Raw genomic sequence first — 12,920 nt, forward strand, 5'->3', positions numbered from 1 at the left:
AATCCATTCTACTCGTGATGGACATTTAGGTTGTTTTCAGTTTTTGAAAGAAGCTTCTATTTGCCACCATTGTTTGGCTGTTTCAGAATATTTTGAGCTTTGGAAATGTAACTGGAACGTGAAAAAGGCGTGGTTCCCTCATGGGGGCTGCTACTTATTGCCCTTTCTCTCCCTCGTGATTTTGCCCAGTCTCTTCACTTACATGTTGTTCTTCACAGGGATTTTCAAGATTGTTCATTGGCTTCAGGCCACAAACTGGAAGATCAGTGATGCTGGAGCCTCAAAGGGAACACCAGGGAAGCTGGAGCACCCCGAGACCACTCTCAGTTGACTGGCATGTTGATCAGCCTGCCCCTACACTCTGCATAATGGCCCTTTCACTGTGCTACATTTTGAGAAAATCACCTGGCTTTTCTAAGTCTCCAATAAAAGTAAGAGTTACATTAGCATTTGACTCCACAGGGCTATAGAGCAGGCACGTGAATAAAAAAATACAAGAAATGTAAAAGAAACTCTTCATAGTTTGAAAGCAGTGTAGGAAAGCCTGATGCGCGTGCAAGCTGAGCTCTGCTCATAACAGACTTGCAAGGTATAGCAACATCCGTCAGCTGGGAACTTTGGCACTTAGGAGCTATAATAAATTTAATTCCATTTATGGAAAAGGTTGGCAAGTTCTTAAAAGCACTTGTGTATAGCAAAGACTCTAATTTTCACTAGAAGTCACCAATCAAAATTCAACCTGGACTTTTTTTTTGGTGAGGAATATTGGCCCTGAGCTAACATCTGTTGCCAATCTTCCCAAAGCCCCAGTACATAGTTGTCCTTTTTTCCTTTTCTTTTTTCTTCCCAAAGCCCCAGTACATACTTGCACACCCTAGTTGTAAGTTCTTCTATATGGGGTGCCACCGCAGCACGGCTTGAGGAATGGTGTGTAGGTCCATGCCCGGGATCCGAATCCCCAAACTCTGGGCCTCCAAAGTGGAGTGTGCAAACCTAACCACTATGCCTCCAGGCCAGCTCCCGCCTGCCCTTTCTGAGAGGGACATCTGAAACAGTTGAGAAGTGTTTGCTGTCTTTGACCATCCATTCATCAATGTCTGGCCATGGAGAACAGCTTATCCAGAAAGCGAGGGTTTCTGCATCTGCTTAAACCAAACGGAACCAAACAGAAGGAAACTATGTTTCGGGGATTCAGGAAAGGTCCTCCTGTTGCAGTCTGACTTGTTTTCATAGCTACAGAATCCAAAGTCCGCAGACAAGCACAATGTGGTCACAGAGGCTGCCGCTGGACCCTCAAGAAAATTCTTTCTTAAAAGCCACTGGAGTATTCAGAAAGAATTCAGTCAACATTCCGTCTAAAATTCACAAGGGGTGAGCATCTAGATGACCTGAAGATAAAGTGAATTTCTTAAATGCTTTCTTCTCCCTCTTACCAGTAACATGCTTGAGGGGAATTTTATTGCGGTTATAGGTTTTTACAAGCGCCTCTGCTCAGGTGGATGGCACAGACGCAGTCCAGACATCAATAGCGAGGAAGAGGGAAGACCCAGAGAGCTTCCCCAGCAACTGACCAGAGCCCGTGTAGGCCTCAGAGGACAAGGCAGGGGTCCAGGTTCTGGAGGAGGCTCCCTGCGTTGGCCGCTGCGACTGTACCGGGGCAGGCGCTCAGAGGCATTCTTGTCTCTGCTCCTCTCGTAATAGCTTTTATAAGATGCTTTACTGTAAAAGTAATCAGTCATATTTGTTGTAGAATAATATTCATAATCTTAAGAAATTAAAAGCTTTACCTGTATCCCTGCACAAAAATATAACAAGTGCTAACAATCTGTGGTGTAGAGCCATTCAATGTGTGTGTGTGCGTGTGTGTGTATACTACTTTTAAAATGAGATCACTATTACGATTTTTTCTTTTTAAAGATTGGCACCTGAGCTAACATCTGTTGCGAATCTCTCTTTTCTTCTTCTTCTCCTCCTTCCCAAAGCCCCCCAGTACATAGCTGTATATTCTCCTTGTGAGTGCCTCTGGTTGTGCTGTGTGGGATGCCGCCTCAGCATGGCCTGATGAGTGGTGCCATGTCCACGCCCAGCATCTGAACCTGAGAAACCCTGGGCCACCAAAGCAGAACATGCGAATTTAACCACTTGGCCACTGAGCCAGCCCCAATTTTGAGGCCAGCTTTTCCCCCTTTAATATATCATGAACACATTTGCAGGTTGTTAAATATTCTTCTACATCATCATTTTTAAGTGGCTCCACGGCGTCCTGTGTGTGACTGTACCATAATTTATCCCGTCTCCTATAGTTGCCTGTTATGGACGTTTCCCATTTTTTATGATTATTAACACATCTGCAATAAACATTCTTGCAGCCAAGTCTTTACACAAATTCACGATTGGTTCCTTGTAAAATAGAAAAAAGTGCTGGAGACACATAGCGATTTATCTCCCAAGAGAATGTTTCCTGTCTTATACTAAGCCTCAGGGCGAAGCCAATGATCCATCTTTGAATGGACATTTCTCCAGCACAAAGCCAGTCTACTCATGATCAAAATCCTAGATTCTGCTGGCCGTCAAGAAGGTGGTTGAAACACGATAGCAAGCCTTGGGTTGTGTGGGATTTCATACAATTACTTTGTAAAAACCCTTGGTACATGACATACCAAGTTATCTTCATCTGCTTAAAGATGCATTTTCTAGTTCCAGAGTTGGAATTAAAATTGATTTCTCTGTTTCTTCAGTTGGCTTTTATCCTGCCCACACAGATTCATTGATATGAATTAAAAAAGAGTAAGTCTGAATGCTAACTCCCAACCATCCTTAGACCCAGTCCAGGAGGAAAGAAGTCCTAGTCCACAGGGAATCAAGAAGTATGGTCCCACTGGGCCCGATGCAGCGGCCTAGTGGTTAAGTTTGGTGCACTCTGCTTTGGTGGCACAAGTTCGTGGGTTCGGATCCTGGGCATGGACCTACACCATTCATCAACCATGCTGAGGCAGTGACCCACATACAAAATAGAGGAAGATTGGCAATAGATGTTAGCTCCGGGCAAATCCTCCTCAGCCAAAAGGTATGGCCCCCACCAGCACAGTTGGATACAGGGCGAGGTGACAGCAGAGGAGGGGTGAGCACTGCATGGGTTGCTGATGAACTGGGTCTGTTCACTCCATCAAGGAGGGCCAGCAATTTTGCCAGCAAAAGCAGGATCCGGAAGTGTGTGTCACATATCTTCAGGTTGCCCAGGACAGCAGCCATGGGTTCCCGTTTGTGTGGACAGGGGCTCAACTCCCTGTACTCATGGCTCACAAATGGCAGCGTACTGTACGCTGTTCTGTATCTGGGCTCTTTTTTGCTTAATAATATATTCTAGGGCCCTTTCTAAATCACTACATAAAGACTTCGTTCTTTTGTACATATCATGTGGATTTACATCATATAACTTATTTTGTGCTCTTCTATTTATATTGTACCCCATGTTCTCTAAACAAACAAAACAAGTGCTGCAGTAAACAGCCTCTACCTATGTCACTGCAGACATGTGTGAGGACACTTACAGGAGAAATTTCTAGAAATGGAATTGCTGAAACGTAGGCCATGTACATTTATAATTTTGGAGGATGTTGACAAATTATCCTCCATGGGGATTTGATTGACTGATATTCTCACTAGCCAAGCACAGTGGACTATTTTATGAAACTTTTGGATTTTTGCGAATGCAAAGGAAATGGCCTCTCAGTGTTGCTGTAATTCACATTTCTCTTGTTTAACGAGGCTGAGGACCTTTTAAGAGCCATGTGCATTCTTCTTCTAGGAATAGTGTCTTTTTATCCTTCACCCATTTCTCTGTTGGATAAGTTGTCTTTTCCTCAGACATTTATAGGGGCCATTTGTCTGTTGGGGAACATAACCCTTTGTCTGTGATAAGAATTGCACATATTATCCCCATATTGTCACTTGTAGTTTTACTTTTTTTTGTGGTGCTTTTTTGCCATATAGAAGTTGGCCGTACATCACTCATCAAATACTGGTAATTTCTATTTTCCCTATTTACTTGAGATGCCACTTTTATCTCATACTAAAGCCTCATTTATTGGAGTGCATGTGGACTTTCTTTTCTGTTCTGTTACCTGTTAATCTACTCCAGTGAGGATCAGTTGTTTTATCTTGAGGGGATAAAAGTGTGCTGCCCCCAAGGATGCCACTTGGGTGTAAGGACTGTTTTGAGCTGAAAGCAGTTAGCTCTCTGGCCTCCTGCTTAATCACTGTAGATGATTCATCAAAGGAGAAGGCACCAACTGGAGTCTGTATGACACACCTCACTAAATATTCTCTTCCTATTGTTCCCCCATATATTTACCTTCCCACAATTTACTGCCCCTGGGAGCCTGGGAGCACAATCTATTTCCCACAATTTACCCCAATTACTTTGTCTTTTATGCCACAATTTATCAATCTTTGTTAAAATGGTATATAAGTCCCCGAGTCTAATCACTTCTTTGAGTTTTCATTTCTTTCTTGTGAAGCTCCCATATACATGCTAAATAAACCTTTTCTCCTGTTAATGCATATCTTAGTTTAATTCGTGGGTCCTAGTCACAAACCTAAAAGGGTAAGAAAAAGATTCTTTCCCTCCCTGACAATCTCTAAATTGGAGGTTATAATATCTACCCCAGAGAACTAGCCTGAAACAATTGAGTGCTCCTGTGCCTAGGGCCAGCCTCGCTCAGCTGCACTCCTAAGAGAACTGACAACAGCCTTGTAGGCCTGAGGCCTATAGCCACTGTAAGCCCCTGAGCCTAGCAACCAGCTACACTGGGTACCTACCCAATTAACAGGAAAACTGCAACAGGACTGTGCTGTTAGACCTTGTCGCCAACAGTGCTGAGGCTCCCCAAACCGGATTTACAAACAGCTGGCCATGGAAGGAAAGACTAGACTCCCTGGGTACCTGCATTAAGAGCAATCCTGTCACAGCAGAAGGGGACAAGTAGCCCACAAAGGGGTCACTCCTGGATCTCTTGGACTGGTGATGAGAGGGAAGCACACTGTTGGGCCTCAAAAGGCATCTCTTACATAAGGCCACTTCTCCAAGATCGAGAGACATAGCTGACTCACCTAATACATAGAAATCAGCACAGAGAAAGAGGCATAATGAGGACACAAAGGAATACATTCCAAGCAAGGGAGTAGGACAAAACCCCATAAACAGGAGTAAATGAAATAGAAATAAGTGAGCCACCTGACAAAGAGTTCAAACAAAATCTCATAAGGATGCTCACAGATATTAGGAGAAGAATGGATGAACACAGTGAGCTCATCAACAAAGAACTGGAAAATATAAAAAAGAACCAATCAGAAATGAAGAATACAATACTGGAAATGAAATATTCACTAGAGGGACTCAATAGCAGAGTAGAGGATACAGAAGAACAGATCAGTGAGCTAGACTAAAGACTAGAGGAAATCACCCAAGCAGAACAGAAAAAAGAAGAATTAGACAGAATGAGAACAGTCTAAGGGAACTATGGGACAATATCAAGTGCACTAATATTCGTATTATAGGTGTCCCAGAAGGAGAAGAGAGAGACAAAGGGGCAGAAAATTTATTTGAAGAACTAATAGATGAAAATTTTCCTAATCTAAGGAAGCAGACATTCAAGTACAGGAAGCACAGAGGGCTCCAAACAAGATAAGCCCCAAAAGGCCCACACCACGACACATTATAATTAAAGTGTCCAAAATTAAAGCTAAAGACAGACTCCTAAAAGCGGCAAGAGAAAGGCCACAAGTGATATACACAGGAAAGCCCATAAGGATATCAGTGGACTTCTCCGCCGAAACCTTACAGGCGAGAAGAGAGTGGCATGACATATTTAAAGTGCTAAAAGGAAAAAACCTATAGCCAACAATACACTATCCATCAAGCTTGTCATTCAGAATGGAAGGTGAGATAAAGAGCTTCCCAGACAAGCAAAAATTACAGGAGTTTATCAGCAAGAAACCAGTTCTGCAAGAAACGCTGAAGGGACCTACTTAAGTGGGAAAGCAATGACCACAAATAGGGATAAAAAAATTATCAAAAAAATAACCCCCTGAGAAAAACCAGGCAATAAAATCACTGGTAAAAGTAAAAATGTAGTAAAGGTAGCAGATCAACCACCTGTGAATGTAAAATGAAGGTTAAAAGACAAAAGCGCTAAAACTACCTATTTCAATGAGAAGAGGGTAACGGATAGACACACACAAAACAAGAGATCAGATATGATTTCAAAAACATAAAATGTGGGAAGACGGGAGTGAAAAAGTAGAGCTTTTAGAAAGAGGTTAAGCTAAAGAGTCTATCAACTAGATATGAGCTGTTATATACATAGAATATTACATAGGATCCTCACGGTAATCACAAATCAGAAACCTATAATAAGCTGGCAAATAAGTAAGACAAAAGAAATCAAACATGTTACTAAAGAAAGCCATCAAAGCACAAGGGAAGAGAGCAAGAGAAAAAGAAAGGAACAGAGAAGAACTACTAAAACACCCAGGAAAAAAGTAACAAAATGGCAATAAATACATATTTATCAATAGCTACTTTAAATGTCAACGGACTAAATGCTCCAATCAAAAGGCATAAGGTGGCCAATTTGATAAAAAGCAAGACTCATATATATGCTGCATACAAGAGACACACTTAAGACCTAAAGACACTCACAAACTGAAAGTGGAAGGATGGAAAATGATATTCCATGCAAATGGTAAAGAAAAGAAAGCGAGGATAGCAATAGTTACATCAGACAAAATAGACTTTAAAATAAAAACTGTAACAAGAGACAAAGAAGGGCACTGCATAATGATAAAGGGAACAATCCAACAAGAAGATATAACACTTGTAAATATCTATGCACCTAACATAGAAGCACCTAAATCTATAAAGCAATTATTAACAGACATAAAAGGAGAATCAGATAGTAACACAATAATAGTAGGGGGCTTTAACTCTCCACTTACACCAATGGATAGATCATCCAAACAGAAGATCAATACAGAAACACTGGCCTTAAATGACACCATTGACCAGACGGACTTAGTGGATATATAGAGAACGTTCCATCCAAAAACCACAGAATACACATTCTCTTCAAATCCACAAGGAACATTCTCCAGGACGGATCATATAGTAGAGCACAAAAAGGTCTCAATAAATTTAAGAAGATTGAAATAATACCATCATCTTTTCTGACCACAAAGGTATGAACTAGAAATCAACTACAGGAAGAAAGCCAGGAAAGCCACAAAAATGTGGAGATTAAACAAAATGCTACAGAACAACGCTTGGGTCAATGAATAAATCAAAGGAGAAATAAAAAAATTCCTGGAGACAAATGAAAATGAAAATATGACATGCCAAAATCTATGGGATACAACAAAAGCGGTTCTAAGAGGGAAGTTCATAGCAATTCAGGCCTAACTCAACAAAGAAGAAAAATCACAAATAAACAAGGTAACTGCGCATCTAAGGGTGCTGGAAAAAGAAGAACGAACAAATCCCAAAATCAGCAGAAGGAGGAAATAATAAAAATCAGAGCAGAAATAAGTGAAATAGAGACTAAAACAACAATAGAAAAAATTAATGAAGCCAAGAGCTGGTTCTTTGAAAAGATAAACAAAATTGACAAACCCTTAGCCAGACTCACCAAAAAAAATAAAAGAGAGACGGCTCAAATAAATAAAATCAGAAATGAAAGAGGAGAAATTACAACAGACACCTCAGAAACACAAAAGATAATAAGAGAATACTATGAAAAGCTATACACCAGCAAATTGGATAATCTAGAAGAAATGGATAAATTCTTAGAAACATACAACCTTCCAAAATTGGACCAAGAAGAAGTGGAGAGTGTGAATAGACCAATCACCAGTAAGGAGATCGAAACAGTAATCCAAAATCCACCAAAAAATAAAAGTCCAGGACCAGACGGCTTCCCTGGTGAATTCTATCAAACACTGAAAGAGGACTTAGTACCTATCCTTCTCAAACTCTTCCAAAAGATTTAAGAGAAGGGGAGGCTTCCTAACTCATTCTACAAAGCCGACATTATCCTGATACCAAAACAAGACAAGGACAACACAAAAAAAGAAAATTACAGGCCAATATCACTGATGAACGTTGATGCAAAAATCCTCAACAAAATACCAGCAAAACGAATACAACAATACATTGAAAAGATCATACATCATGATCAAGTTGGTTTCATTCCAGGGATGCAGAGATGGTTCAACACCTGCAAATCTATCAATGCGATACACCACATTAACAAAATGAAGAATAAAAATCACATGATCATCTCAATACATGCAGAGAAAGCATTTGACAAGATACAGCATACATTTATGATAAAACCTCTAAATAAAATGGGTATAGAAAGAAAATACCTCAACATAATAAAGGCCATATATGACAAACCCACAGCAAATATCATTCTCAACGGAGAAAAACTGAAAGCTATCCCTCTAAGAACAGGAACCAGACAAGGATGCCCACTGTCCCCACTCTTATTTAACATAGTATTGGAAGTTCTAGCCAGAGCAATCAGGCAAGAAAAAGAAATAAAAGGGATCCACATTGGAAAAGAAGAAGTGAAACTGTCACTCTTTGCAGATGACATGATTTTATATGTAGAAAAACCTAAAGAATCCACTAAAATTTTTAGAAAACATAAATGAATACAGTCAAGTCGTAGGATACAAAATCAACATAGAAAAACTGGTTGCGTTTCTATACACTAACAACGAAGTAGCAGAAAGAGAAATTAAGAATACAATGCCATTTAAAATTGCAACAAAAAGAATAAAATACCTAGGAATAAACTTAACCAAAGAGGTGAAAGATCTGTATACTGAAAACTATAAACCATTGTTGAAAGAAATCGAAGAAGACACAAAGAAATGGAAAGATATTCCATGCTCTTAGATTGGAAGAATTAACATAGTGAAAATGTCCATACTTCCTAAAGCAATCTACAGATTCAATGCAATCCCTATCAAAGTTCCAACAACATTCTTCACAGAAATAGAACAAAGAATCTTAAAATGTATATGGAACAACAAAAGACCCCAAATAGCCGAAGGATTCCTGAGAAAAAAGAACAAAGCTGGAGGTATCACATTCCCTGATTTCAAAATATACTACGAAGCCATAGTAACCAAAACAGCATGGTACTGGCACATAAACAAACACATGGATCAATGGAACAGAATCAAGAGCACAGAAATAAACCCACACATTGATGGACAGCTAATATTCGACAAGGGAGCTAAGAGCATACAGTGCAGAAAGGAGAGTCTCTTCAAGAAATGGTGTTGGGAAAAGTGGACAGCCACATGCAAAAGAATGAAAGTAGACCATTACCTTACACCGTGCACAAAAATCAACTCAAAATGGATTAAAGACTTGAATGTAAGACCCGAAACCATGAAACGTCTAGAAGAAAACACAGGCAGTATGCTCTTTGACATCAGTCTGAGCAGCATATTTTCAAGTCCCATGTCTGGCCTGGCAAGGGAAACAAAAGGAAAAATGAACAAATGGGACTACATCAAACTGAAAAGCTTCTGCACAGCAAAGGAAACCATCAACAAAACAAAAAATCTAACATCGGGAGAAGATATTTGCAAACCATATATCAGATGAGGGGTTAATACCCCAAATTTACAAAGAACGCATACATCTCAACAACAAGAAAACCAACAACCCAATTAAAAAATGGGCAAAAGATCTTAACAGAGGTTTCTCCAAAGAAGATATACGGAGGGCCAACAGGCATATGAAAAGATGCTCAACATCATTAACTATCAGGGAAATGCAAATCAAAACTACAATGAGGTATCACATCGCTCTGGTCAGAATGGCTATGATTAACAAGACAGGAAACAAGTGTTGGAGAGGATGTGGAGAGATGGATGTACACTGCTGGTGAGAGTGCAAACTGGTGCAGCCACTATGGAAAGCAGTATGGAGATTCCTCCGAAAATTAAGAATAGATCTACCATATGATCCAGCTATCCCACTGCTGGGTATTTATCCAAGGAACTTGAAAACGCAAAGGCATAAAGATACCTGCACCCCTATGCTCGTTGCAGCATTATTCACAATAGCCAAGACTTGGAAGCAACCTAGGTGCCCATGAAGGGACGAATGGATAAAGAAGATGAGGTATCTATACATAATGGAATACTACTCAGCCATAAGAAATGATGAAATCTGGCCATTTGTGACAACATGGATGGACCTTGAGGTTATTATGCGAAGTGCTATAAGTCAGAAGGAGAAAGTCATATATCGTATGATCTCACTCATAAGTAGAAGATAAAAACAATCACAGACAAACACATAGCAACGAGATTGGATTGGTGGTTGCCAATTGGGGAGGGCAAAAGGGGTGATTAGGCTCACATGTGAGGTGATGGACTATAATTAGTTTTTGGGTGGTGAACATGATGTAGTCTACACAGAATTTGAAATATATTACGATGTACATCTGAAAGCTATATAATGTTATAATCCAATGTTACTGCAATAAAATAAAATGTAAAAAATCAAAGAAAAAGAATTAAATGAATGTGGAATGCTTGGCTCATAAATTTCAGCAATTATGATGATGAGAAACACTTGCAAAAATGACCCTCAAAACCAGAGTTCATTGATTACTTGCCAATGCACAGCCCAGGTTTATAAGTAGCGCCTAAGCTATAGGATACTTCTTCCTTCTACCCTTCGAGAGCCCTTGGAGTTGACAGTGCCCTTGCAAAGTGCAGGCTTGCTGATAACTAAAGGGAGAATATTTTCTCCAAGGCCCCTGGATTCAAAAGCCCACTCAGTGTCTTGGAAGGTCATAGGCCTCCATCTGCCTGTCGCTGTGTGTGGCTGCGGCCTACAGTATGGGCTCAGTCCCCACAGGCACCAGTTAGCTCCTCTGGAACCAGAGTCAGGACTGCATCCCCAGCCGGTTCTGGCAGGCCTGCTGGTGGCTTCAAACCTTGGTCCAAGGATGGGCACGTGACTAATATTCCACATATTCTAGGATGGTCAGTCCCAGGCACTCACCTTGATCCTGGAACAATGAAACCACGTCTGCGCAGCAAAACATGAGCACCACGTGTTTATACTTAAGGCCATTCCAGAAAGTCACCCTTACAAACTCGAAAAGTCTGCCTTTCCCCTAGGATTTTTGATGAGGCCCACTCTGTTTGGAATTGTCCCTCAGCCGAATTTGAATTTAAGAGCCCATGCCATCCACGCCACTGCACCTGCCAAGGATGCCAAGGAAACGAGCCTTCCAGCTGCTCCTCCCGTGGGGCAGGTGAGGGAGTCTGGTGCTCGCTCGTCCTTCCTTGGTTCAAACCTGTTCTCCCGCTGAAGCTTATTTGGTTTGACTCAGAGCTTCATCTCGGGGGACGAGGGGTTGCGATTAGAAAGCTATTCATTAGAGAGTGTGTACAACCTTGACGTTTCTGCCTGTTGACAGGACACAGGTTCACATGATTGTGGACACAGACTCACGGACCCTGAGGAGATGAGAGAGGTGCTAAGAGCTGTCTTTCCAGAGAAGGAGAAAGAAACAGCAGGCAAACGTGATGCAGACACGAGGTGGACAGTAAAGCTAAGACTGGTTGAGGTAAAAGTGAAAAGCTAGGAAATTAAGGCAGACCCATTCGGTCTTTAAGAGAACTATCCTAATAGAGGCTGTGTCAGCGTCTCCTCAGCCCTGAGCTACGCCATTTAGAAATTATCAGAGCCCTGTGGGAACAAGTAATCATCTCAAATCACCTTTTCTGTCCGAGATTTATTAATTAATTAATTTATTTATTAATTTATTTATTTATTGTGAGGAAGATTTTCCCTGAGGTAACATCTATTGCCAATCTTCCTCTTTTTTTGCTTGAGGAAGATGGTCCCTGAGCTAACATCTGTGCCAGTCTTCCTCTATTTTGTATGTGGGATGCCACCACAGCCTGGCTTGATGAGCAGTGTAGGTCCACACTCGGGATCTGAACCCGTGAACCCCAGGCTGCTGAAGGAGAGCACATGAAATTAACCACTATGCAACTGGACCAGCCCTGTGACCGTTTTAAAAACTCTGAACATTTTTGCAGTCATTGGATTATATTCCATGATCTCAAAGGTCCTCTATCATTTGATCCTTGACTCCTCTCCAGCAGCCCTTCATATGTCTGTCCCCAGTTTGACTTCTTGTGGGACAGATTCATATTTTATTTTACCTATGCAATACTTTTAAAATTTGAACCAAATTTACAAATTGGGACATTTCAAATTAAAACGTGGGTTTTTGTTTCTCTTAAAGGCATGGAAGATCTGCACCTGGGCCTACATTCCCCAAGTGGTTAGCTGGAGACCAGAGGTGGCTTCTCTCCATTTCTCCATGGTCCTCACCTTTCCCAGTTGTCTCACTGATCCTGAGGCTGTCAGTTACCACCATCATCATACTTACATGGTTTTGCTGGTGGAGGAGAACCATTTATCTTTATTCTTCTTGTAGTAAAACCCAGAAAAATGAAAAACAAATTGAGAGTATCAGCCATTTTCAGAAAAATGGGAGAAAACATTTCTTTGTATAAATTAAAATTATTTCTTTATATTTCCTATGTAAACAAAGTACATCCATGTCAAACCAGGCACTTTGCCGCTTTATGTCTCTCTTTGGCTGTAGAAAGGGGAGCATAGGCAAGATGGCATCTTAAATTCCTTTCACATTTAAAACACACTCAATCTTCATGCATAGGACAAAATTAAGGAGTGGGTTGAATGCTAAATAAATGTCTAAAATGTTCTAGGCATCCCACAGCTACTTGGACAATCCACACATAGATGCTTTGACACTTCTTCTGTACTTTCTGTTTGCACGTATGTG

This window comes from Equus caballus, chromosome 23 (genome assembly GCF_041296265.1).
Source record: "Equus caballus isolate H_3958 breed thoroughbred chromosome 23, TB-T2T, whole genome shotgun sequence".
In the NCBI taxonomy this organism is placed as follows: domain Eukaryota; kingdom Metazoa; phylum Chordata; class Mammalia; order Perissodactyla; family Equidae; genus Equus; species Equus caballus.